The 27,187-nt window shown below is 41.2% G+C and overlaps 1 protein-coding gene across 2 annotated transcripts in view; it reads left to right on the top strand.

Moving 5' to 3' along the window:
• Window positions 1-11,725: 11,725 nt before the first annotated feature.
• TMPRSS2 (transmembrane serine protease 2) overlaps window positions 11,726-27,187 on the top strand; it is a 41,829-nt gene continuing 26,367 nt past the window's right edge. The window contains exon 1 of one of the 2 annotated variants that reach the window (XM_048495349.1): window positions 11,726-11,949. The gene's annotated coding sequence lies outside the window, so the exon portion shown is untranslated. Of the gene's footprint in view, window positions 11,950-11,999; window positions 12,251-27,187 lie in introns of those variants that run through there. The other variant, XM_048495350.1, reaches the window with a different exon arrangement.

Below are 27,187 nucleotides of genomic sequence, written 5' to 3'. Positions count from 1 at the left end.
CAAGTATCAACAACAGGCTCAACATCTTCCAACTGAAGTGCCTAAGCTGAATCCTGAAGATCCAATAGTATGATCACATCACTAACGAACAGGTGCTCCGAAGGAACAAATCATTCCTAGCATAGAATTTGCCTTTTGTTTTTGTTTGCCACTGTCATACACTGAGAACATTTTCACAGAACTATTCACTATGATTATTCACAAGCTATTCACCATCTCTGCCAGTTCAGATGTCATAAGCATACATGTAAGGTTAGGATTCATTGCCCTACCATACATTATTGTACAATTGCATACCAAATCCAAATCCAAATCCTTTATTTCAAATTTCAAATACAATAAAAAGATCATTATTGCTCAACTTGTAGTACACAGAGTAAAAATATAGCAACAGCTTCAGAGATTTCAACATTAGAGTTATTTAGAAGCTTAGCCATTTTTATTTTATCAGAAAGGAGCATAAATCCTGTTGGTAACACATTTCTCAAATCGGTTCTGATGTTGTTGTATTTTGAACAATGAAGCATAATATGAGAAAGTGTATCAGTTGTATCAGGACAAAATCGACAGCAACGCTCATTTTGTGGAATACCAGAGAAGCGACCTTGAAGATGTACTGACGGAAAAGAGTTACACCTTGCTCTAGTCATGACCCATCTGCAATTGTAATTAATAAGTTGTTGCAGGTATATAGCAGGGCTAGATTTCTGAGGGATAATCCCAAAGAATATTGGAGAGCAAGAGCTTTGCGCTTTGCTCAGGAGAAATTGGTACTCTTGATCAAATAATCTAGTCTTTAAGCAATGGTAAATCTCCGGAGCGACACACAATTGCATACACTGAAACTGCCTTTAGCCTGAGATCTTTAGACTAGGCCAGTGGTGGCGAACCTATGGCACTCCAGATGTTCATGGACTACAATTCCCATCAGCCCCTACCAGTATAGCCAATTGGCCATGCTGGCAGGGGCTGATGGGAATTGTAGTCCATGAACATCTGGAGTGCCATAGGTTCGCCACCACGGGACTAGGCTTTCTCTATGTGCCAGCTCTATGGCAGGCAAGCCTGATGAGCAATATGAGAGGGTCTTCTCCAGCACCCCCTCCACTTTGGACCTCCCTGCCCCTAAAGACCCAGCAAGCCTCCTCCTCACTGATCACTTTCCAGATTGCCCTTCCCAAATAATTGCATTATCCTAGGCTTTTGCGGTTTGATTGGACTTGGTTATTAGTGTGTTTAAATTGTTAGGTTTCTTAAATATAGTAGGTGCTGTTATTACTGCTGTTTTAAGTCTTAAGTCACTGATATATATGTTTTAATTTCTGCTCTAAGGTGCCCTGAGTATTTTTCTTGCAGTCAAACAATAGATTAGGAAACCTTTCCATCCTTCCAAGAATCCCTCCTTTGTGAGTCCTAGAGCAGAATACGGAAGGGTTCCAGTTATTTCTGAATGTAAAATAGTTATGGAAATTAAAATGGCATAATCAAGTATATAATATGTTATTGGCTTCAAATATATGATAAATTCTTGGTTTCTGAGGCAAACAGTGCGCAGTAATAATTCCATATCTATGCTTGTAAATGCTTTTTTAAATACTTAGTTTAATTTTAAGGGAGAGGCTGAGTTTCATTGGAAGGGCATCCTCTTGGCATCCAGAAAATCCCAGATTATATCCTAGACATCTCAAGTTAAAAAGGATCCAGTGGTAAGTAACATGGTTTACTTCTAACTGACATCTTGAAGAGATTCTGCCTGTTTGAATAGATAATATGTACCATGATAAACCAATGGACCCTATACTTATTTAATACAAAGCAGCTTAATGTGTTGTGATTTCTGTGGTAACTTCAGCATAAAACTGCTATGTAGTATCAGCAAACACCATTTGTATTTTTTGTGTGTGATTGTTAACAGTCATCATCATCATAGTTTATTTACGGTCATTGACCAGCAAGAATTGTTAACAGTTTTGCTACATAAACTTCCATTTTGACAACAATTTTGTGTGCTTGCTGTATCTTTTCAAGATATACAATTGCAATGACCTTTAATGGCATTAATGCAAGATATACCATGCAGGAATAAAATAGCTATCTTGTGTTCTTTGGAAGTGTAAAAGAAATATGAAGCGTCCAGTACATTTCAGATTGACAGTTACTAAAATATTTCCATTGAATTGTTATTTTCTTAAATGCTGCTTTGTTAAGAAATCTCTTTTGCTAAAGAAACTTCATGTTTTGTTTTCACTCCCCCACCCCCACCCCCAATTATTGTATATTGTATGCTATTGTCTTTATATTGGCGGTAGTTGGGGAGATTTTGTGAAACTATAAGTATAAATTGAAATTGTATCCTTTCTCTGTGAGATAATGACAAGCTACTAGCAACAGAGGAGTGTTCTTGCATAACTATGCGCTTAATTGTCGAGAGTGATAAGCCTGCAAGTGCAAAGCGATAGCCGGCCTGGCCTTTTCACTCCTCTTTATTGACTTTGTTCCTAGTCATATGTTGTAAATCATTTTGTTATTCCGGTATGGGGTGGGGAGCCACGCCATTTGGCATGAGGAAACATTTCTGATTCTGTCTAGCCATGGAGAAGGGAGTATCATAAAGACAATGCCTTCAGCAATTTTGCTTCACCTGGGCAATTGAAGCACTGGGGTGTCACCCCATGTAGGATTTTCAGATAAATCAGGTGTCCCACCTGCATATGTTGTATTCTGTGAAACCTTATAACAGGGTCCTGAGTTACCAGGACTGCTCTAGATTGGAGGGTTGGAGGCTGCCACTGTGTGAAGCTGGCCTGAGGAAGCTTGGATGAGCTGGACTTGTAACTACTGAGAAAAATCCTTGCCACTGTTTGTTTTGCTGTTTTTTTAGACAAAGTCTCCTGTTGAGACTAGTGAGTTATTTGTTTTCTTACTGCACACAGTGCATCCTGTCTAGATCCTTGCACTCTGCTTAAATAAACTTATCACTAACATTTCTGGGCTCTTTTGTGACTTCACTACAAATTCAGGGGACCTCTCAGGTAAAATACTACTAGTTAAGCAATGGGCAGCCTCATCTAACAGGTTTGATGCCTGCCTGTGATGCTGCAGTCACACCTGCCTGCCACTTCCAAGGAGCTTCCTGGTGGTGTGGTGAGGCTACAAACACAGAAAAGCTTCCTCACTGCCAGAAAGTCCCCATTGCGCTTCATGGATATACCACCTTTTCTGGTGGCATAAGGTTAAAGCCCCAGCTGCTGGCACAATGGGTACAGTGGCTGAGATGAAGCTGAGTAATGTCAGCTCCTCCCCTGGTCACACCCCTGGACTACCTATGCTATGCTAGGAGTGGCAATGTGAGTGCAGGCACACTGGCTCAGCATCCAGTGCAGTGTCCCACCAGCAGGGAGGGCCATGGTGTCTGCCCCAGAGGCGTAGCAAGGGGGAAAAGTGCCAGGTGCACCCCTGTCCTGCCCGGGAACACCCTCACTACACCACCACAGGGGCACCCCCCCTCTTGGAGCTATGCCTCTGGGCTGCCAGCTGGCGTAATAGCCCCTCTGGACAAATCCGCTACTGCAGCCCCACACCATTCCCACTGGCAGATTCACCATACTCCTTTGGATGGGGCTGCAAGACTATCTTATAGGACTGGTTGCCTGCTTTGTTCCCAACTTTGGGGCAGGGGTGGAGTTTTTGCAACCAAGAGCTTCCTTTGGCTTACGGGAATATCTTGACACTGGTCCCAGTGGTGGGATCCAAAAATTTTAATAACAGGTTCCAATGATGGTGGGATTCAAACAGTGGCGCTGCTGCACACACGCACCTCCAGTCCCTATTGGGCAGGGAGGTTGCTTTAGTAACTCCTTCTCGGCACTCAGAAAAAAATTAGTAACCGCTTCTAGAGAACTGGTGAGAACTGGTTGGATCCCACCTCTCTGGTCCTCTTGTTGCTTGGCACTGAAGGCTGGCACTGCAGAGGTAAATCAAAAGTGCCTTTATAAATTATACAAATATTGACTGGGAGAAACTGCCTTTTCCAAATTAGGTACTTAAAGGAGAACGTAAAGGTCACATTGTATCATTTATAAAGGCATTTTTGATTGTCAGTGAATAACGTGCATACAGCTTTTTGGCATTTTGAATGTATTTTAGCAAAAAGGCTGAAGCCATCATCAGAAGCATTTAAAAGACTCCTAAAAGATAAAAGGCCATATTAGATATTTTAAGAAGCAAGCCTTTATTGGCATAGACAGCAGTACAACAATAATAAAAACAGATTAAAAAGCATATACAATACAGGATATACATGTTAGGACGAAGGAAATCTACTGGCATTTAATAATTTCCAGGAGAAAGTCTGCCACTATCATACAGAGAGAAAGATCAGGGTTGTCCAACAAGTAGTGTAATCTAAATAAATCAGGGAGATCGGGTAAATGTAAAGGAGTGAGATTCACATACTTGGATCTGATTTCCTTGAATCTGAGACAGTGAAGTAATTGGTGGGCCAGAGATTCAACTGAGCCATCGTTACATGGGCACAATCTTTTAGCCTTTTCTTGCTTATTCAATCTGCCATGTAACAAGGCAGAAGGCATAACATTAAACCTGGCGAGCATTATGGCTCTCCTTTGAACAGGGTTTATTAAGCAATACCGGTAGCGTGCCAAGTGGCCCCGTTCAAATGGGAGAGAAAAATACAGGGGAACATCGTTTTCTTGGCTGTGGTGGGATTAAGGTAGAGAAACTCTCTATCCAATAGTTGACCTTTTAATTTCCTATAAGCTTCTGAATAGGACAAAGAGGGCAGAAGTGAATCGAGCTTGACAGTCCGGATAGGAGGCAATTTTTTCTTCAATTATGGAAAACCAGGGTTGGAGATGGGTGTCAGAGAGCGAGACGGTGGACCAGGAATTACTGTCCGTGAGGAAATGAATTCGCTGCCAGACTTTACAAGCCCTCAGCAAATCGGCTGATTTCAAGGAAGTTTTGACTAACTCCAGACAAAAGGGGCTGCATAGGGCACACAATTTGGGAGTACAGTTATTCCTTGTTGAAAAATTGGATTGAAGAGAATTCAAAGGGAAAATTGGTTAGTAAGCTTGAATCCAAATTGGGACTCCGTAAAAGCAATCTCAGCGCTGACTTTGGCATTAAGGAAACATTTGAGGGAGGAGGAGGGATAAAGGAGTGGCTAGCCACTGCTGTAAAAAAAGAAGAAATGTAGTAGATGCTGACATACTATTAGATAGCAGCGCTAGGAGAGCGGCCTTCCTCTGGGTTGCCCATGAAAGGTTAAAGGAGAATGAGAGGCCAAGGTATTTATAGCACTTAACCTGTTCAATTTGGGTGCTTTTCATTGCCCATGTAAGCTTCTTAAAGTGCCTAGAGAAGACCAATACCTTGGTTTTTTCATAATTAATTGTCAGTCTGTTGGATTCACAGTAATCCACACAGCGCTTCATTAAGCATCTGAGGCCAACTCTGGATCGAGAGAGAAGGACAGCGTCATCTGCATAGAGCAGAATTGATATATGGGATGTAGCCAGTTTTGGGGCATGGCTGTTCACTGCTGAGAGGGCAGAGGGTAGGTTACTTAAGAAAAGATTGAAGAGAGTGGGGGCCAGGACGCAGCCCTGTTTGACCCCTTTGGAAATTGGAATACTGTCTGTCAAAAGGCCTTCGTGGGAACACTTGATCCGGCAACTGGTATTTGTGTGCAGTTGCCTAATTAAGAACAAGAGTCTGGCATCAATGTTGAGGGCAGCCAGTTTTGTCCAGAGAAGTTCTCTCGGCACAGAGTCAAAGACAACCTTTAAATCAATAACGGCAGCGTAGAGTTTGTTATCTGCATTGATTGAATATTTACTGGCAAGGTGTAATAGCACCAAGGCATGGTCCAGAGGAGATTTCCCCTTGCGAAAGCCTCTTTGTTCAGCCCCCACTGCACCAGAGTGGGAAAGCCACAGCTGAAGTTTCTTCACTGAGAGGAGAGCTGATGGGGCGAAAGTTGGCAGGCTCTGAGTGACTTCCTTTTTTATGGATGGGAAACACAGTCGCAGACAGCCAAGTCTTGGGTAGGATACCTGAACTGTTTACTTGGGTAAAAAGAGTGGCCAGGATAGGGGCTCACCAATCAGTATGAAATTTCAGAATCTCTGGAATTATAGAATCAGGGCCAGGGGCTTTCCTTCCTTTAAGGGCCTCTAACAGCTCAACTACTTCTTGAGATGAGACAGGAGGCCAACTTGGCAAATCTAAAGGGATGGGTGAAAGAGATCCATTGCTTAAAATATCATCATTAAAAAGTTTGCTAAAATAGCCATGCCAAATATCAGGGGTAATACAGGTAGGGGTAGGATGCTTGCTTTGGTTAAAATTATTCCGGACAGCCCAGAGTAACTTCGAATTTTTGGAAGTTACTGCAGAGTGGAGATGTTCCCATTGAGTGTTGACATGTTCCATATGGTTCTTCCTAATTAGCTGACGAAAGTTGTTTCTACAATTTATTAGTAGGGCGAGGAGGTCCTGGTCTCCCGAAGCCCTAAAGTTCCGATATAAGGAGCGAATTTGACTATTGTGCTCCATGCACTCTCTATCAAACCAAGGTGTTCTCTTTCTGTTTTTGCTGGGATTCCCCATGTTGGACGTGGAAAGACCAACCACAATTTGTTTAAGAAGATCTTCGAAGCTGGTAATAGTCTCCTGGGGGGAATCTGCAGTGAGAACAGAGGATTTAAGGCTGGTTAAGCTAGGGGAAATGAGTAAGTTTTGAGTGGCTAAGGCCAGTTTGGGTATCTAAACTAGTCTGGGGGGGGCGGTTCATTTGGTGGTGAGGAAGCTGCATGTCTGGCCTCTTGATGTGATAAAACAAGTCTAAGGGGAAGGTGATCACCCAGCAGAAGATCTCCAATCTGGAAGGATAAAACAGATGATCTCAACTTTGGGGAAATGAGGAGATAGTCAATGACACTGCAGCCATGAGGAGAAACAAAGGTATAATCTTGAGCATGGGCGTAGCACTTTAAGCCGTTAAGCCAAAATTTGTTGTGCTTGATGGTCAAGTTAATGAGTTTCCTACCAGCAGCGTTGGAGTGAGTATCCTTGGAGTCACGAAGGGCAGGAAGTAAGAGTGAGTGGTAGGGTTCATCATCAAAGCCTTCCTGCTCAAGAAGGGAAGCTAAATTTGCACCTACTCTTGCATTACAGTCCCCCATTAGAACAATCTCAGAGGAGGGATGGCTAGATTCAAGCTCCTCAATATAGATGAATAGGTTATCCCAAAGGTAGGTTTCTGAAGACCAGGAGGGACATAAATATTAACAAGGACTAGAGAAAGATCCTCCCAAAGAATTTGAACAGCCTGAGCTGTCTGAGCGAAGGAGGGAAGGGCCTGTGCCTGGATTGACTGTGAAACTAGAATGCAAAGACCACCGGAATAGTGACCAGACCTAGACAATTTGGTTGCTGGAAGGCAGAAGGACTTATAGCTCATAAAGCAAATATGATAATTGGCCCACGTTTCCTGAAGGAGAATCACATCAGCCTCTCTGAGGTAGTCACAGAAGAGAGGGTTTCTGAGCTTGTTCCCCCATCCTGAAATATTCCATGATAGGATGGAGAGGCCAGCTGGAGGTTGGCGTCATTCGGTGTGCTCTAAGTCCGTGATTCCAGGAATGTCAGAAAGGATGCAGCCATTTCTGGAGGGTAAGGCTGTTCTTGTGATAGGGGGCAGTGCCAAGGGTCTCGACTTCGGCATAGAGTTCTCGACTGAGAGGATCTCTGGAGGGCACGAATTAGAAGGACTTATTGGTGCAACAGGACACTCCATATTAGTTATTTGAAAGGAGTTTTGACTATAATAGAATGGTCTTTTCTGTCTAGGCTATGATAGCCATTCGTTTATATATGTTGCATTAGTTATTATTCTTGTGCAAATGTCAAAAAGTTATAAGTGAATAATGTGCAAATCATTATAAAATAACAGAAGACACATCATTGTAAAGGACCAAATTCATTTTGCGGTTCCACTCACTTATTATTTGAATGTGAAGCAACAATTTTGAATGTGGAAAAAACCTTATTATCCATGAACTGGTAAAATACTTTATTATTTATAAAAATAATAATTGTCTAAGCACCCTTCCCACTATATACAGTGTACCATCTAGCCTCCTGATAGTTGATTCCTTTTGTTGTTGTTGTTCTGTGAACTACTATGTACATAACTGGAAACTTATTGGTGGCTGCCTGGTAGTAGATCTTCAACAAGAGTGCCAATATTGTATGGTGGTTAGAGTGTCAGACTAGAATCTGGGAGCATCAGATTTGAATCCCATTTTGCCATGGAAGCTTGCTGGGTGATCTTGGGCCAGTCGCACACTCAGCCTAACCTACCTCACAGAGTTGTTGTGAGGTTAAAATGGAGGGTAGGAGCACAATGTAAGTTTGATTAGATCAGTTGGTGAGAAAGGCAGGGTACAGAGGAAGCAAAAATAAAAACAAAAAATATTTCCTCTACCACGTCTCCTGTACTCAGGCATGGGGGCAGGGAGTAGGTGTGCTTTTCTGGGGTTTATTGCCTGGTATGATCTATTTGTGTAATTTCAGAAATAAAATACTAATTTCTTAAATGATTTGTGAGATTGTATTATAGGATCAGTTCATGAGCATATGATTTTATAAACTAGTGCTGGGCTCAGAGAGATAATTCTGGGGTTTTCTATAAAGCACCAGAAATTCAGGTGTGAAAGTTTTTCCCATGCTGGGAAAACTGCATGTACTAAATTTCTACGGATAGCAAACTCAATTTCTGTTTTACTTATAAAACTGCCAGAAAAACTGCAAAACCTCTTTGACTTTTATTTTTCAAGAACTTCAAAGGATCTAAGGCTGCAACTCCATTCATATTTACCAGGAAGTAAAGACAGTTACATTCAGCATGGATTATTTCTGAATACCGGTAAGCAGGCATATTAATGGGATGTAAGTTATGTTAAGGACAAATGCACCAGTTGTAGTGGGTTTTCCAGGCTATGTGGCCGTGGTCTGGTGGAACTTGTCCCTTATGTTTTGCCTGCATTTGTGGCTGGCATCTTATTTATTTATTTACTTACTTACTTACTTACTTACTTACTTATTTATTTATTTATTTATAATTGGTTTTATATACCGCCCCTCCCCCGAAGGGCTCTGGGTGGTGAACAACACAATAAAACAATAGTTACAATAAAAACCCCATTAAAACAGTTCAGGGGTGTATCACAGAGGGAAGTCTGCTACACACTGTGTCAGTCTTTGACAATACAAATGCACCAGTTTACAATCATTCCACATACGAATATGTCACTTAAACTGGAGATGTGATTGTGCTTAACCTACCCTAATCACCACTGTACCACAGAAGTCAATGTGCACTTATATTTATTTATTGTACATCTATTTATTGTACATCTCCCGATACAATTTTATTTCCACAACCAGTCTGTGCAGTAAGTTAAGCTGAGTCAAGATCAACTGGTGACTTCATGACATAGAAGGAAGAAGAATGGTAGTCTTATTTGCTTTATTGCAAATAAACAGAAACAAGTGAATGATACCAAAAGGTGAGTCTCTTCTCCTGACATTTCTGGTTGACTTCCTTACCTGTATTTTTCAAGTGATCTCACTGTGAACTCCACATCATGTTTAGGAAATGAGATCATGTGAATTTCTACACCCATACACGTGAGAGGGAACACAAAATTAATCTAACAACCCCTGTCACTTTTATGTCTGTAATAAGAGTTATGATGACTGCAAACTCATAACAGTTCAAACAATATTCTAACCTTAAGACCAGGACTGTGACATTCATTTTCTTCAAGCTTCTCTGAACCTATGGAAAATATGGTTGATGTAAGGTTGCACTATATAGTATCTATAACTAAAAACAAACCTCTCTAAAAGTCCACCAGTGTGAGTTATTTATGTTTATCTTTTCACAGTAAGTGAAAAGATGAATGCATATCCATGTAAACACCATCATAGTGCTTTTAAACAGCAAAATTAAAAAATATATCACAGTGCAACTCTCATTTGAGGAACATTTTCTTTATTTTTAAAATATTAATTTAATGTAAATATTTTATTCAATTTTCAGTTTTCGTCCTTAGCCATATTTTATTTACTTTAATTATTTACTTCGTTTACTTCAGCTAACCTTTCTGCTCAACAGGAACCCAAAACAGCTTCCATAATTCTTCTCTCCTCCTATTATTTACTTCAAGCCAAATTACAATTAAAAAAAAATCAGTTGAAACAGTGAAGACCTCCAAAAAAGAAAACCCTCCTAAAAACCTAAGTCATGATTAACATCAGACAGGAAGTGGGCTACAAAGGTAATCTTAGGGAAGACATACTTTGGGCAGATTCAGAGCCATTCTTGGCTTTCCTGTAGGTCTACAGAAGATGCCCCCCTTAGAAACAGTTGCTTCCATTACAGGAGGACAATGAAATCCACCAGTAGGCACCATGTTGGGGATCACTGCTTCATTAAGAAATACACTCTGAGATTCTACTGCTGATTTCTAAAATTAGGAGTAAAGGTTTTCTAGAAATCACACAATTTTACCTAGAATCCTGGATCCACATAATCTGTGTTGGAGAGTCGGGCTGAAGGAATGAAATTCTGGTTATGTATAGAGGTCCTTTCTATCTCATTACTTCACGCATTCCCAGCAGCAAATTGGGACATTAAAAAGATCCCTGCAGCAGGCTGAGCCAAGTGACTTTTGCAATGCTTGCAGCACAGTGGGATCTGATTGGTCCATCCCCAGGCTGTGATGAGGATGAGGACAGTTGGGGTTTCAAGGCAAGACACTAACAGAGGTGGTTTGCCATTGTTGCCTCTGGCCCTGCTTCGCTTCTGAGATCTGATGAGATCCAGCTAGCTGGGGCCATCCAGGTCAGATTTATACAAGACTTGAAAGTTAATATTGCTAGGCCAATATTATTAGAACACATCAAACAGCCTTATACCAAGTCAAACCACTGGTCTATCAAGGTCAGTATTAACTGTTAGGACCAGCAGGTCTTTCGCATTGTCTCTACTACCTTGTCCTTACAAGTGGAGATACCAGCGATTGACTCTGGGACCAGCACGCTTTTGAATTTTACATAGAATTATTACGACCTCACTGTCCTACATTTTATGTCCCGTTGACACACTGTTTATGCACAAACACATCTATAAAAATCCATTTCATTCATCTGATAAAAATCCATTTCATTCATCCAACAAAAGCTTTTGCTGTGATAAACTGTTTAGTATTTAAGATAAGGCCAGACTTCTCCTGCCTCAGCCTGTGTGCCTGTGTTGGTCAAGCAGCCATATAGAACTTTTGACATCACGGAAATCCCCTTTCAGATGCTGGGGTTGCTAACAAACGCGTTTACTCCTAGTTAAGTTAGTAGTCCGCTGGGTTTACTGGTTAGTTTATGTGCTTGGTGGCTTTCAAGCCTCTTCTTTTGTGGTTTAAACCCTTTTGTTGGCCGCTATGAGGAAATCTACTGATTTCTCTAACAAATAGCAACCGGTCGCCCCTCCTCTCCGCCACTCTCTCGGTTCCTGCAAGTGAATAATAGGACATTAATCCCGTTTGCCGGGTTGCGCGGGGGGGGGGGGGGGAATGAAGCGATAAAGGGCAAAGGGAGGTTGGCTGCAGGAAACGACCGCCTCCTCCTCCCGATGCGCAACAAGCACCTCCTGGCAGCTAGCAGCAGAGCGCGCGCTCTCATTTACCTGCCTGGCAGCCCGGAGGGGTTTAATTATTCTTCCTCTCACCTCAGGGAAGGGCGCTTGGCAGGAGTGGCGCGGAGGCAGCTCCCTGGGGAAGGAGACTGTCTGTGCGGAAAAGCGTCGTCCTCCGGCAGGGCTGAAACTGAGCAACAAAGAGTCGGCTTCCCTTACCTCCGGTAAGCTCCACGCGAAGCTTTTGGGAGCATGCCTATCTCGGGGAGTTCAGAAGGTTCGCCTTCCCTCTCCTTTGTGGGCGAGTGCTGCGAAATGCAAAGATCTCACCTCGCTTACCCGGTCGATTATTGGAATAGCATACTTAAAGCGCAAAGGCCGTTTTGATCGGAACTCTGCCTGCGTTTTTTCCTCGTCCTCTTTGGTTGCGAGCACACATGCAGCTGTGTCTCATCATCGGGGGTCTCTCCATTAGTACAACTGAAGCTCGTGTTTATTTAAAGGCACTCTGCATAGGAGATAGAGGTATGAAGCGTTAAAATTGGATGTTGAAGCTGGAACAAATACAGTATTTTATTGTATGACTGATCTAAGATTATATTGCCCTGACGTTTTTCTGTCTGAACATTCTTTTGTGTTGGTAGAAGTTTGAGTAGCGCTATAGTTCTGATAATCTATAATTGAATACGTTTTTAAATGGTTTTTTCGTGACCTCAACAGATGTGTGCTTGTGGTGTTCTGTTCGGTAATGGTTCAGTGGCTGAATCCAAATCTGAGCCAGAAGGGGCACTCATTTGTCTTCTAGTTTTTGTCTGTACCGTATGCTTTCTAGGACCTTGGAAATTCTGGTAAAAGTTTTGGTTGTTGTAACAGCTATAGTGAAGCGGGGTTAAAACAGGTTGCTTGGGCAAATCTCACTGATATATCTGTCCCATTTCACCTCTAAAGATCCCAAAGCTATTTAAATGTGCTTTCCAGGTGTACTTTTATCCAGGCAGTTTACAGAGCAAGACTGTTCAGGGTTAATTGAGTCTGTTAAAAAAAGTTCAGTATAGAAAACTAGTAAAGGTGGGGACTAAATGATGGCCAGATTTCCACCGAGTTGAAGTTTTGGGTTGTGCTTTATTAGGGGGAGATATATCTGCCCCATTGCACCTCTAAAGAGCCCAAAACTATTTAAATGCGCTTTCCAGGTGTGCTTTTATCCAGGCAGTTTACAGAGCTAGACTGTGGGGACTAAATGATGGCCAGATTTTCCACCTAGAGTTGAAAAGTTTTGGGTTGTGCTTTATTAGGGGAAGAAAAGCTAACTAAAAAGAATATCTAATTAAGTTGGAATTGGGGTCAAAATCAGTGACGTGAATATTCACTCACACTCAAGAATCCAAGGTTCTTACATACACTCAGCTGTTTTGTTAGTGACTAAGAACAGGATGGTGGAATCTGACTTTACAAAAACACAAGTATCCTTTGCCTTTCAAAGGATGATAGTGCCTTTCTAATAATAAAAAACTTTACAGTCAATTTAAGCTTAAACTACCATGTTCAACTAATTGGAATAATTAGGACTAACTCTGTTTTGCCATAGTAGGGATATAAAATCTTTGAATGAGACACAGCTTTGACAGTCATCTCAAAAGGGGGTCTCTAGTCAGTAAGATCAAAATCACACCAAGGTGTCAAATATATGTGGGAACTGGCAAGGATGGGAGGCACCTCATCCTGTCCCCCACTGATATTTCTTCTTTCCCTTTCCTGAAAATTTCCATAGCCCTCCCCATTTCCTTCTTAATGCTTTCCCTATAGTGTCGCCAGCCTCCGGGTGGGTCTGGAGATCTCATGGAATCGCAACAGATTTCCCAACTATAGAGATCATTTCCCCTTTAGGATTGCCAGCTCCAGGTTGAGAAAATCCTGGAGATTTGTTGGTAGGGCCTTGGGAGAACAAGGTTTCAGGAAGGAAGTGGCTTTAGCAACATATAATGCCATTGGGTTCACCCTTCAGAGAAGCTATTTTTTACAGGGGAGCTGACCTCTATAATTTTGAGGTTGTCCACCTGAAGGTTGGCAACATTAGTTTCCCTGTAGGAAAAATGGCTGCTTTGGAAGGTACAATATATGCTATTATGCTCATCTACTTTTTATTTAATTTCTGCCCCACCTGGCGAAGGCTCCATCAAACACTAAAAATAGGCCTGGAAAAAACTTTACCCTCTCCCCCTTCCTTTTAATCAAAGGAACTGATGCCTGGAATGCTGTGGTTGCCTAGCAACAGTCACAATGTAAATCTATTGCTTAAAGCTACAGGCTTTACTTTTATCATTTTGGGGCTTTTAAACCACCAGCTGTATTTTTTTAAATCACATTATTATGCACTCCTGCAGCCCTCTTCAGGTTTGTAAAAAGATCTGTTTTGTTTGTCATCCATTTGAGTCACCAGATTTAAGTATCCAAAGATTTGGCCAACTTCCTATTATAATGTAAGATACCATTCAGCAATTGTCCTTTCCTGGGACATTTGATAGTAAAACCATATAGAAAACTTTTGCAGAAATGTTTGACTTGTGTTTTTCTTATTTAAAAGTCCAACATAGCTATGAAGTTTGGACTTGTTGCTCAAATAGTAAACATTTTATCTCTGTGTCATCCTTCAGCTAAGCCGTAGGTCAATGGACTAGTTTGAGAACTAACATGGATCCAGTATCTCTGTTCTTTTACAACCCAGAATCCCAGTCAGATGAATAGCTGCAGTATGCAGTCAAAGCTCTCCTTAGGGCTTGAGTTCAATATCAACAGAAGTCGGTTTCATGTAGCCAGCTCAAGGTTGACTCTGCTTTCTATCCTTCTGAGGTTGGTGAAATGGGCACCTGGCTTGCTGGAGGTAAAGTTTAGATGACTGGGGAAGGCACTGGCAAACTACCCTATAAATTAAGTCTTCCTAATGTCATGATGTGATGTCAGCCCATGGGTCAGCAATGACCTGGTGCTTGCATCTTTACCTTTATGAAATGGTATATTCATACAATGCTTAAACTTTTTGGTAAATGAATTCCATTAACCCATTCATGATATCATGCTTTTCCAGACTTTCTGTAAGATTGTTTTGGCAATTTCTCCAACTAAAGGTTATTATCAAAGATTCTTGGTTTTGAGTTTTTTGGAAGATAACATGCCTTTTTGCAGAAAATAATGTTATACAATAAGCATATAGAGTTGAGAAATACCTTAATCCCATTGTTCCTTTGCAAATCTATATACACGGAATCAACCCCCTTATCTCTTAAGTGCTAAGTTTCAAGAAGTTCAATGAATAGAAAATGGTTTCACTGGAATTGATCTGTACAAGTAATTAAGTGTGAGCAACCATATATTTGGAAGAGACTGCAAGGGCCATTAAGTCTAACCCCCTTCCATGCAGGAATACACAATCAAAGCACTCCTGTCAGATGGCTATTCAGCCTCTGTTTAAAACCTCAGAAGGAGATTCCACCATACTCTGAGACAGTGTATTCCACTGGCAAACTGTGTATTCCACTGGCAAACTGCCCTTACTGTCAGAAAGTTCTTCCTAATGTTTAGGTAGAACCTCTTTCCTGTAGCTTGAACCCATTACTCGTTGTCCTAGTCTCTAGAGCAGTAGAAAACAAGCTTGCTCCCTCTTCAACATGCATTCCTTCAAATATTTAAACATGGCTATCATGTCACCCCTTAATGGTCTCTTCTCCAGACTGAACATACCCAGCTCTCTAAGGCCCCTTCCGCACATGCAAAATGATGCACTTAGAAGCTGAAGGAAAGACTTCTGAAGGAGCCTTACCTTACTCTAGAGAAGACATTTGAAATGTGCCAAGTGGCTGAAGTAATGTCTGCTTAGCTACAAACTATGGCTACTTTTTCTAAGCAACCAGACAGATCATCTGAGATAAGCAAGGAATGTGAAGAGATTCCAGTTCAGATACTTGGACATAAGAAACTCTTGCAGCATATGGTGGGACACAGATACAGTCTCTTGGCACTATTGTCCTTGAAGGTTGTCCTTCAAAGGGGAAAGCCAGATAGTTGTTCAATGTAACAAATGTATCAACTCTTCCATTGTTAGGTAGGATGGGTTGTGAGACCTTGAATTCAGTTCGTCAAGTTGATGTTATACTGCCAGTTAAAATGTTGTCATGTGAACAGTTATTTGCAACATATTCTGATGTTTTTCAAGATCTTGGGGAATTTGAAGGTACTCATCATATGCATGTTGATCCAACAGTTCCCCAAGTAATTTAAGGTTGAAGGAAGGTATCTTTTGCAATACTTGAGAGGTTAAAAGAGAACTTATGTCAAATGGAAAGTACAGGAGTGATATCCAAAGTTGTAGGACCTACAAAGTAGGTGAACTGTTTGGTCATCACAGAGAAGAAAAGTGGGGTGCTGTGTATATGTTTGGATAATCGTGGGCACAGTGGGCTGGCCAGCATGCTTTAAAGCAATTGCAGCCACCTGCCTACTAATAGAGAGTTTGGATTTATATCCCCCCTTTCTCTCCTGCAGGAGACTCAAAGGGGCTTACAATCTCCTTGCCCTTCCCCCCTCACAACAAACACCCTGTGAGGTAGGTGGGGCTGAGAGAGCTCCGTAGAGCTGTGACTAGCCCAAGGTCACCCAGCTGGCGTGTGTGGGAGTGCACAGGCTAATATGAATTCCCCAGATAAGCCTCCACAGCTCATGTGGCAGAGCGGGGAATCAAACCCGGTTCCTCCAGATTAGATACACGAGCTCTTAACCTCCTACGCCACTGCTGCTCCTAATGGAAGAAGCTCCCTAATGGAAGAAGCTGTCAAATGGAATCTCTTCACATTCCTTGCTTGTCTCAGATGATCCAAATTTACTCTTGGGGGAGCACTGACTATATATGTGCCCCATGCAGTGCTAGCTACCTTGGAGCAAAAGGGGTGGGACATTGGCTCACTCAGAGAATGGCAAAGTACAAGGCTATTCCGTGGATCGCCTGGGAATTAAGTGTGAAGTAAGCACCAGATTGAACCCTGCTACCCTCGTGCCAAACCCAGGAGAACCCCTTGAGCATGACTGTGTTCACACTTTAGTTTTAACATTTGCCACTTGTGAAGTCTTAAAGATGTTCCTCTTGACAATTCTGATTTGGAATTGTGTACAGATGGCAGCAATTTTATGATCAGTGGCAAAAGATTCAGTGGATATGTGGTTGTCACTTTATATCCGTGGTGGTGAACCTATGGCATTCCAGATGTTCATGGACTACTAGTTCATGAACATCTGGAATGCCATAGGTTCACCACCACTCTTTATATAGTACTGTGGAAGCTGCCTCTCTCCCTGCTTCCTTTTCAGCTCAAGCAGCTGAACTGAGGATGCTTACCAGAGCCTTAGAAATTAGTATAGAACGAACAGCCACAATGCATACAAATTCAAGATGTGGATTCGATGTTTTACATGTTTTTGGTGAGTTCTGGGTTGAACGTGGAATGCTCACATTGGGAGGGAGAACTGTAAAACATAGAGATTTAATAGTTCAGTTGCTGGAGGTAGTTCATTGGTCAACTGAAGTAGCTGTGGTACCCTGCAACAGTCATTCCTAAGCAGATACTGAAGTAGCTAAAGGAAACAGAAGAGCTGATAAGGCAGCCAAGAACGCATCCCAGTCTGGCAGCATTAAATGCTTCCATTGAGAAATTGGATCCTATTTTTACTAAGAGGGTGTAGCAATTTGCCAAATCAGAAGATTTAACAAAGAACCCAGAAGGTCGTTGGGTGAGAAAAGATCTTGGTCCCCCACCATCTAATATTCCCAGATTTAAAATCCTTATGCCTTTAGGCCTCACCCATTAATCTATGTTAATCAAAGTCCCATTGATGTGGTGGTTTTTCTCACTGTAAAGACATTTAATATACAAATACCATCTTAGTAGTTATGTTTTTATTAGATGTTTATTTTTATTTCTATGTTATTATGGTTTTAGGCTGACCCGAGCCTGAAAGGGAGGGGTAACATGTCAAGTCTAATAATTCATCATCATTACATGAAAGAACTCACATGGGCAGCAATGGTCTGGATAATTGGTTTAACACTTATTTCGTGGGAGCCAGAGTCAGAAATCAAGGCAAAGCCATTATTCAAAACTGTTCTGTTTGTCAGAAAGCCAATCTAGCAGCATTGAAGAAGCGAAAAGGGAGTGGTGTTCCAGCAGCAGCACTCTGGGTTCAGATGGCAGTGTGATTTCTCGGAGTTGTCACCTGCCATGGGCTACACATGTTTGTAGATGCCATGATGTCATGCCCATTGGTTTTTGCAACTCACACTTTCCAAAGTAAATAAATACATGTTCTTAGCCTCTCTTGGGAGGACCCTTTAATCCTGGGAAACCAGATCACCGCTCAGTATTTGCAGCAGTTATCTGTTGCAGTATCTTCTCTTCACAGAGATTTTAAAGATTTGACACATGATATCAAGACAAAAAAACCCCCTAGATCAATTCACAAGTCCCTTGGCCTCAAAAGTTTTTTTCGGGACCATTAGATTTGAAGGCAAAATCATTAAATGTCCATCTGTTTTGTTGACAAAGTAAGTTTATACAATAATCTTAACTCTAGAGTGGAAACACAGAAAACTGCTGCATGTTTCTCAGTCACCTGAGAAATGGCAGGGGGGAAGGGAGAGAGGCAGACACCCATGAGTTTCCAGTGCAAGGGGTAAATGCAGGTGGGTGGGTAGTAGAGATTTTTTGGTGAAAAACATAGTCTGCATCTCTATTTAGATTGCTGCATATTCTGATGTGCAAAAGATCTTGAAAAATAATTGAAACTATCAACTACCTATGCATATACCATCCTTTGCAAACCTCAGCTCTTTCTGGTTTTTAGCTTTGCTGGCATAGAGGTGAGTACCACTGAGTTGCATCAAAGAAATTTGTTCATAAAAAAACGGTTAGCACAGATTTTTAGATTCACTTACTATGTGCCCTATCGCATTTACCACAGTAGTTTTTGGCTAATGGGGCCAGCAGTATACATTTTGGTGGATAGATATGAATGACTTTTTACTGGTTTTGTGTGGGGGAGGGGGACTGTTAGATAGTGTGTGTTGTTTTTTGTGACAATTTGTGAAATGTTAGTATTTTGTTGATATGCTTTTCACGTTCTTAGTTGCTTCATGCTGTGAAATAATGGGTGTGTATATATTATTTTTGAGACCCCTGTTTTTCTGGAGCTGCACTTTTCCTGCCAATTTTGTGGGGTATAAAATGCTGATGATGATAATGTGTAGTACATTCAGATATTTTGTATTCAGATTTTCCCCTTTCTTGTTCCCAATCCTTTAATGGCATTCTCCATTATGCTTTTCTCCGTTACCTAACTTCCCACTATCTGCCTGGAAATTCTAACGTTAATGTTAATATTATTTATGGAAAACATTTGCATACCACCTTTGTACCCAACTTAAAGTTCCAGAGGAGGCAAATAATCACAACATTAAAGCAAACTTTTTATATTTTATAAAAGTATAAAATGATTAATAAAACATGTTAGTATATCGATGATGACATATGAACAGGAAGGAGAGTCGCTGAAGATCTGTGACTGAATACAAAACAAAACTACTGGCAGGGGACAATGAAAGAGGGACAAAGTTACCCTTCGAAGCTTGTTAGGTAGCTTTCTTGTATCTTTGGCCCTGCCTGATTCTCACAACCCCACAATGAAAGACATATGTAGTTGCATGAGATGTGAACTTCAAAATAGATTAGAATGCAGGCTTCACTCTCTTAGTATATACTGTTAATTTCCATAACTAGCTTACTGCCGAAGCTGTCACCCCCTCCTTCCACCTCTTACATTTGAAGTATATCTTGGAATGACACATACTAAATATGAATGCTGCCTAAAGATTGTGATGTAATGTTTTTCAATCAAAGCAATATTGCTTCCAATGTGCATTTTATTGTGCATTAATTTTGTAGTAGGAAGGTTACCTATTTGAATAGGCATTTTAAACTTTTCGAGTGGCACATATTCTCTGGTATTTTTGATATATATGATGTATGTGGTATCTACTTTGACAGTGCTGACTTGCATTAAAATTTCAAGAGATCACCTCAAACATCAGACAGCTCCTTATCTTCATTTTGTTTTTAATTAATTCTGAACTGCACTCCCATCTTTATGGCGAGTAGCCTGTGGAGGCTTTGAAATAATATTGATGATATCCTCACACATCTTTAAGCATAGTTTGGCATGATAACTAAAATGAAGTGTTCGTAGTATATTCTCTCTTTTGTATTTGCATGCACCTGCGTACATTCACACCCGTTTGAAGATATTGGACAGCATCCAAACCAATACCAATAGCTCTATTCTTTCCATCTGCTCCGATTGCCAGCATAGACAACAAAGTAATTAATTCAAGAAGTGTCCCTCCTTCTCTGTCTCACTGTTCTAATGCACCACTTTAAAGCAGAGGAAATGAAGAGAAAGTAGTTGGTCCATATAGGGAAGTAACTAGACATACAAGTACTTAAAATTTCCATTAAATTATTTCCATGCCTGTTTCCTCTTCAAACTAACTACAATATCCAAACTAGCTTTTTATGTTGCTGCCATGGTTGATGCTAAAAAAACCTGGAAGATCCAAAAGCAGTTTGTTTTTAATGGAGTTAGATAAATTAGGATGTACCGGATGGGTAGCTTCTTTTCATCTGCTTAGTATGGCCCTATAGCAGTGGTGGTGAACCTATGGCACTCCATATGTTCATGGGCTACAATTCCCATCAGAAACTGCCAGCATGGCCAATTGGCCATGCTGGCAAGGGCTGATGGGAATTGTAGTCCATGAACATATGGAGTGCCATAGGTTCGCCACCATGGCCCTATAACATGCATCACTACAACTATCTTTGAAGCAATTCTGTTAATATAAATACTCTCACTGTAGTGTGAAAGGAAGGGTATTATGGAAAATGGCTTGCCAGCTCTGTAAGGTCCAGGTGGCTGAGCTATTGTAGCAGGTAGTCAAAGCCTGGACACACCCAGAGGTTGTGAGCCTTTTCACAAGAACCAACAAGTTCATAGACCGTGCTCTCAGTCTTTGCCATAGATAGACTACCATAGTGGACCCCAGGTCTGCTCAGGGTGTTTAGCTCACTGTTTGTTTTTGTTTGCTTACTTTGCATTTTTTTAAACCCCTTGGGAGACCTATTGGGGAGGAAAGCATGATAAAGCTTTTTCAGTGGTGGCCCTGAGACTGTGGAACAATGTGAAAAGCATCTTCTTTGCATGCATTTAGACATTCTCCCTGGCCTTTGGCTGAAGAGATGGTTTCTCCCTTTTGATATTATGAATTTTTCAATAGGTTTTAAATAGATTTAATGAGTAACTTTAATGAATTTTATAGATGTTATGAATTTTAAATAATCTTTATTGTTCTATTGCAGTTGTTTTTAGGTTCTTAATTATTTCACTGGTTTGTGTTGGGTTTAAATTTTTTTCCCAAAAATATCCAGGCAAAGCTATAATTACTGACCTGAATATTTACTGACTCAAAGAAAAAGCAGTTAAGATTAGGGTTTCAGCACGTTTTGTGAAAAACGTGTATAAGCATGATACAGAAAGTAGGGTGTGTATATACCGTGAAGAGGTTTTTCTAACCTCTTACTCATTTGTATAGTACAAAATGTTTACACTTTACTTCCCTTTCCTTTCTGCAGTGTGACGAATTTGGATGAAAGAAGAACATATAGTATTTGTACTACATCAAAGTTTCAAATTGTCAGGTTATAAATTGTGAAAAAGGCAGAACTCTGGAAACCTGAGTTCTATACCTTGTATAGATAAATGTAAATCCATATGTACACCTAAGTAGCTTAGATGTTCTGCTGCTTTTGTTAGTCTGGAAAAGAGAAAGATGTGGTACAAGGCACTATGCCCCTGCTCCTACCTGTTTCCTAGATTAGAGTACAGAATCTAACCGAGAAAAAATCGTAATCAGTAGTGGCTTGAATATATGAAGCTGTCTTATACTGAATCAGACCATTGGTTCATCACAATCAGTCTTGTCTGTTCTTCTATCAGATCATTTTTAACAAAAGATGGGGAGGATTGGAACCTGGGACCTTCTATGTGCCAAGCAGATGCTCTAGCCCAGTGGTTCTCAACCTTCCTAATGCCGTGACCCTTTAATACAGTTCCTCATATTGTGGTGACCCCCAACCCTAACATTTATCCATTTTACAGATGGAGAACACTGATGCAGAGAGTCGTAGGCGACCCCTGTGAAAGGGTCGCGACCCACAGGTTGAGAACCGCTGCTCTATCACTAAGCCATAGCCCCTCCCCATGGAGTATTATGACCATTGCAAAGTGATAGGTGGTCAGTTGACCTGGCAATGTTTGGCCAAGCAATTAAGCAGCATGACAATGCTGGCTTCTTTTGTTTTAGAGATAACATCATTTCATGGTTCCCTTTACACCTGTTAAGGGCTCGAAAATTGGCATTTTGAAATGAAAACTGAAATTCTGAGAGTAGAGTTTTTTCACAGTATCAAATGCCATGCTGGTTCTGTGACTGCAGACACTTGTGGACTACAATAATTACTGAAAAAATTACTGTGAACAGACACGTGGCCGTTCTTACAATGCAGAATTCCTAGGTGATGTTCCTAGGTGATGGTAATCTCAATCATTCATGCTGGCAAATGCCCACAGGAATGATTCTGGTGGCACATTTACCAATGCCCTAGGACTAAAGCAACCTGTGTGACAGCTGCTTTTAAATAGTGTACTATTTAATCACTTTGAGAATTGTCTCTTACAAAGATGCTGTATGTGAAAGCGATGTGTAATCTACCCAAAGGTACCTGGTGGCTCTTGACGAGCACATCATAATTATGCTAGTAAAAATTAATTTAAAGTACTTGCATCCTCCCTGTTCAGAGACTACATCAGAAATGATCACTACAGTAGCTTACTGACTTTGTGGACAGTTGTGAGAAAAACAAAAGTACCAGCACAGCTTCAGGGAAACAAGATGCATTTTTGGAGATTTAATATTGAGGTCCCACTTCCAAATACAGTACTAAGAGATATGAAGAAATACTATGCCTCTTTATTAAAAATGCACAGTTATTCATAGTCCTTTAATGATTTCAGAATTGCAGGTGAAGTATTGAGAGAAAGCCTCATGTTTGTAGAACAGTTGAGAAATGCATACATGACTAATAAGTAGGTATTTAGGGCAGACAGATTGTGGCTGCATTCCTAAATCATGTTGTAAAACTCAAAACGTGATCTGTTAAATGTTATTCAGTAAAGGTGGGGTTTCTCAGATGACAAAATTCTAGAACTGCACTGCTGAGTAAAAATTGATAGAGCAGAAAATAAGAGGTTCTTTACATTCCAGAACAGTTACCTGGAGAGAGAGAGAGAGAATGTGTATATTCATCCATTACTTTTAGTATTCTATCTTACTTCTGACAGGCTATGTTTGAGCATCTATTGATTTATATTTAACTTTTCTCCCTCATGGGTGCTCATCACATTGTTCTCTCCTGTTCTACTTCATCCTTAAAACACTCTTGGGAGTTAGGTTAGGCTAAGACAGGGGTCTGCAACCTGCGGCTCTCCAGATGTTCATGGACTACAAATCCCATCAGCCCCTGCCAGCGTGGTCAATTGGCCATGCTGGCAGTGTCTGATGGGTATTGTAGTCCATGAACATCTGGAGAGCCGCAGGTTGCAGACCCCTGGGTTGAGAGAATGTGATGGGACCAGCGTTACTTGGGGAGTTTCCATGGCAGAGCTGGGGTTTGAACTTGATCCTCATAGGCCTTAGTCCAACATTCTAACTGTTATGCCACACTGACATCATATTAGCAACATTAAATAGCAGTGGTTTCTATTTTTGTTCAAAGATATTGTTTATGTCTAATGCCAGTGGGCATGTTTGGGCACTGTCCAGGACACATGCGAAGGTGCACTTGGAAATGCTCTAGATGTACCCTAAACCTTGTGAGTAAATCAAAGGGTTTGGGGAAAATACTAATGTCATACTTAACATGACAATGGTACTTCTGGCATGGTGTTACAAGTGACATTGTGTGCAAATGTAACCCCTTTTCTCCTACTGGGTGAAGTTCTGGCGGGAGTTGACGAAGGGGGGGGGGGATTCTCAGGAGCTATCTCCCCCCCACCCAGCTTGTAAACATTAGAAAATCCTTGCATTGAAGTATACCCTGTCACCACTCCCATCCAGGAATTCTGCCTACCTTGCCCCAGAGAAGTTTTCATCACTTCAGACTTTAAAGACCCCAGGCCTTGCTGATGGACTGGCTCATAGGCTTTTTGAATTTGCTAGCCACCTGTTATTCCCCACTTTAGCCTCTTACCATTTAGTGTCTATGCTAGAGTTGCTGAAGTTTGGAAACTTAACAGGGATGTTATACCATAGAGTTCACTTTACAAATAGGGTTGGCAGGTACTGGCAACTGGAAGGACAGTGTTACCCAGCTTAACAGTGAACAAACTTATTTTATAGAGCAATGAGGAATTACTCTGCTTGGCAATGCTAGTGGTAGGCTGGGAGGGGATCTTTTTAGACTATGTATACCAGAAACGGCTTGAAACGTATCTGCAGAGAATGCACAAAGAGACCAAATTGCAGTTTAAATATTTTTATATAAGTTTTGGTTGCAAACAATCACACAGTGAGACGTTAAGGCACTTACACACAGTTCCTAAGTAATTAGATAGGGAGGAAAAGATAGGTGGGATGATAGAATGGGATTTGGGAAAGCAGGGGACTTATACATTACCAAAGATCTGCAGAGAAGTTCCAGAAGAAGGCAAGAATCTCTATGCCAGCATAGGGACCCAAGCAAAGGACGATATATTGTGTCTCACACCAACTTGACCAAGGGAGGTTCAGGTCAGAAATGAGCAATGAGCTTAAGGTGAGCAGGACTTTTATAAGATCGCTAGTTTGGCAGGAAAAGTGGCCCTTGGCATTAGGTTTTGTTTCTTGCCTCTATGCTGGGCTGCAGGGCTGAGCTAATTAGCAGCTCTATCTATTGTTCTACTCCCTGGGACAATGGGGCCAATTGGTCCTTGATTATATCAATGAAACCTTGAATGGTTTATGCAGAGGTACTTCCTACAGTCTCTGCCTTAAGTATTCAAATTTGGCTGAGGCTTGAGTGATTTAGGAAGGGATCTTGTTGTTAGGGAGATTGTTTCTGGAGCTTGAGGAAATGCATGGAAGAAGCAATTGTTTGGAGAAATGTTTTATCAAAAGCACAGTATCAGGGACTTCCAAAGAAACAACTTAGCGAGGTGTGGTGCTCAGGAGTTCCACAGACTCCATTATGTTAAAGAAGTATTCTGGCAGGGTAAGATAATCAAAGATTCATGTCCTTATTGTGAGACATCCAGATAGTATAGATTTGCAAACAGATTGTTTTGCCTTAGGCTTGCTCTCAGCTTGGACACTCTGCTATCCACCCAATCAAACATGGAAACTGGCATTTTGCAGCACACAGTGTGAGAAATAATATGAAATCCAATAATTCATAAGGCAGGGTATGCAGGGCAGGGTTACAGCAGGGTGGACGCAAGGCAGGGCAACTTGCAGTGGCAAACTGAGGCCCATCCCCCCCCCCCATCATTAATGATGCATTTATGTTACTTCTGGCATACACTGGAAGTGACTTCATCACCGAGAACATGAGGATGCTTTGGTATTTTGGCAAAAATGGTTAAAGCTATTTTTACCATAGAGTTTTTGCCTATCACTAGAAGTGACCTCACTTTGCTGATGACATGGAAACTGCACCTCAGTTCCCTGCAGCCAGCTGAAAAGCGCCAGGGAAAAGGGCCCCAAAGGAGTGGGGAGCTCCCCCATCCCAGGTGGAGGTATGGCAAAGCTGCTGTTTTCTCCAGGGAAGTGGATCTCTATAGTATAGAGGTGAGTTGTAATTAAAAAACATCAAGGTCCCATGTGGAGGCTGGCAACCTTATTTGGGGCCATGCTGATTTCCTGGCTTTTTTGGCCTATTCTTGAGCAAGTCTTTACTCTGGAAGAGGCCATTATTCTTGAGGAGGCTGTGGTGGTCTCTCTGGTGGCTGGCAAAAGCAGATATCTTCTATAGATAGAATTACTTTATTAACCAAAGGACTCCATTTGTAGAGATTCTTTTTGCTTGCTCTCTTGAAACTTCTCTGCCTGAATAACACCGTTCTCTTAGTCTTGAGTTGTTCCTTCTTACCCATCTCTTAAAAGAACCTTATTTTCATGTATTTCTTCTAATCATGTAAAACAAACTGTTCATTCTACCACCATATCTAATAATAAAATCATGAGTGAGACACAAAATCATCATGTTCTGTCAGTTTCTGTGGTGCTTTGTGCTTGTAGGACATGCCTAAGACTTTTGCTCTAAAGGAGAGTCACATTGGTCCACTTACGTAGCCCTTGTATTTTGTGTAGGTTGGGGTGGCCTTGCATCACATTCTCAAAGTAGTCTATGGCCCCTTTCGCACATGCAAAATAATGCGTTTTCAAATCACTTTCACAACTGTTTGCAAGTGGATTTTGCCATTCCGCACAGCTTCAAAGGGCACTGAAAGCAGTTTGAAAGTGCATTATTCTGCATGTGCAGAATGAGCCTATGTAATGTTGCTGCAAGGTATGACTTAGCAGCTTCTTGGTTAACCACAGTTGCTGCCTTTGTCCATGCTACATCATCATGAATAAACACTTGGTCATCTGGTTGTAATGGCTGTAAATTCTTTGATCTCTTGTCATAACATTTTTGCATATGGTTCATTTGTTCTTTCTGTTGATATACTTCTCACATCTTCTGCTTCTAGTAAGCAGGGAAATCTTGTTCAAGTTGGTCTTCAAATAACAGAGCTGGAGCTTTTCCATGATGATCTGCATCTTAATATAGCTAATATGGATCCATACTAATCTCATGCACTTTACTGAATAACGTCTTAATAAGTTGTACTGCATTTTCTGTGAGACCATTAGACTGGATATCTGGGCTTCAAATGGATGCTTTGAACCCCACTCACTGGTAAACTCTTGAACTCATGACATGTGAACTAAGGGTCATTATCTGTCTGGATAATTGCAGGAATACCAAATCTGGCAAACACAAGATTTATTTTTCCAGGGAAGCTATGGTATTCATAAGAAAAGGTCAATCCACCAGTTAACGTCTGTCTCTCAACCCCTGCTTTCTGTGTCCCTGCCTTCAGAGATGAGTCTGGAGATGGCATTTTCTGTGATGGCAACTCACCTTTGGAACTCCTTCCCACTTGATGTGTGTCTGGCATCTGCTTTACTTACTTTTAGGCACCAAGCTGAAACACATATTTTTACCCTGGCTTTTAATAATGGGTTTTATCTTATCCTTTTTAATGGTCTGTTGCTGTTTTATGGAT

Source organism: Sphaerodactylus townsendi, linkage group LG04 (assembly GCF_021028975.2).
Source record: "Sphaerodactylus townsendi isolate TG3544 linkage group LG04, MPM_Stown_v2.3, whole genome shotgun sequence".
Classification (NCBI taxonomy): Eukaryota; Metazoa; Chordata; class Lepidosauria; order Squamata; family Sphaerodactylidae; genus Sphaerodactylus; species Sphaerodactylus townsendi.
The sequence above is the reverse complement of the archived record's forward strand: the minus strand, read 5'-3'. Positions and strand labels throughout refer to the sequence as shown.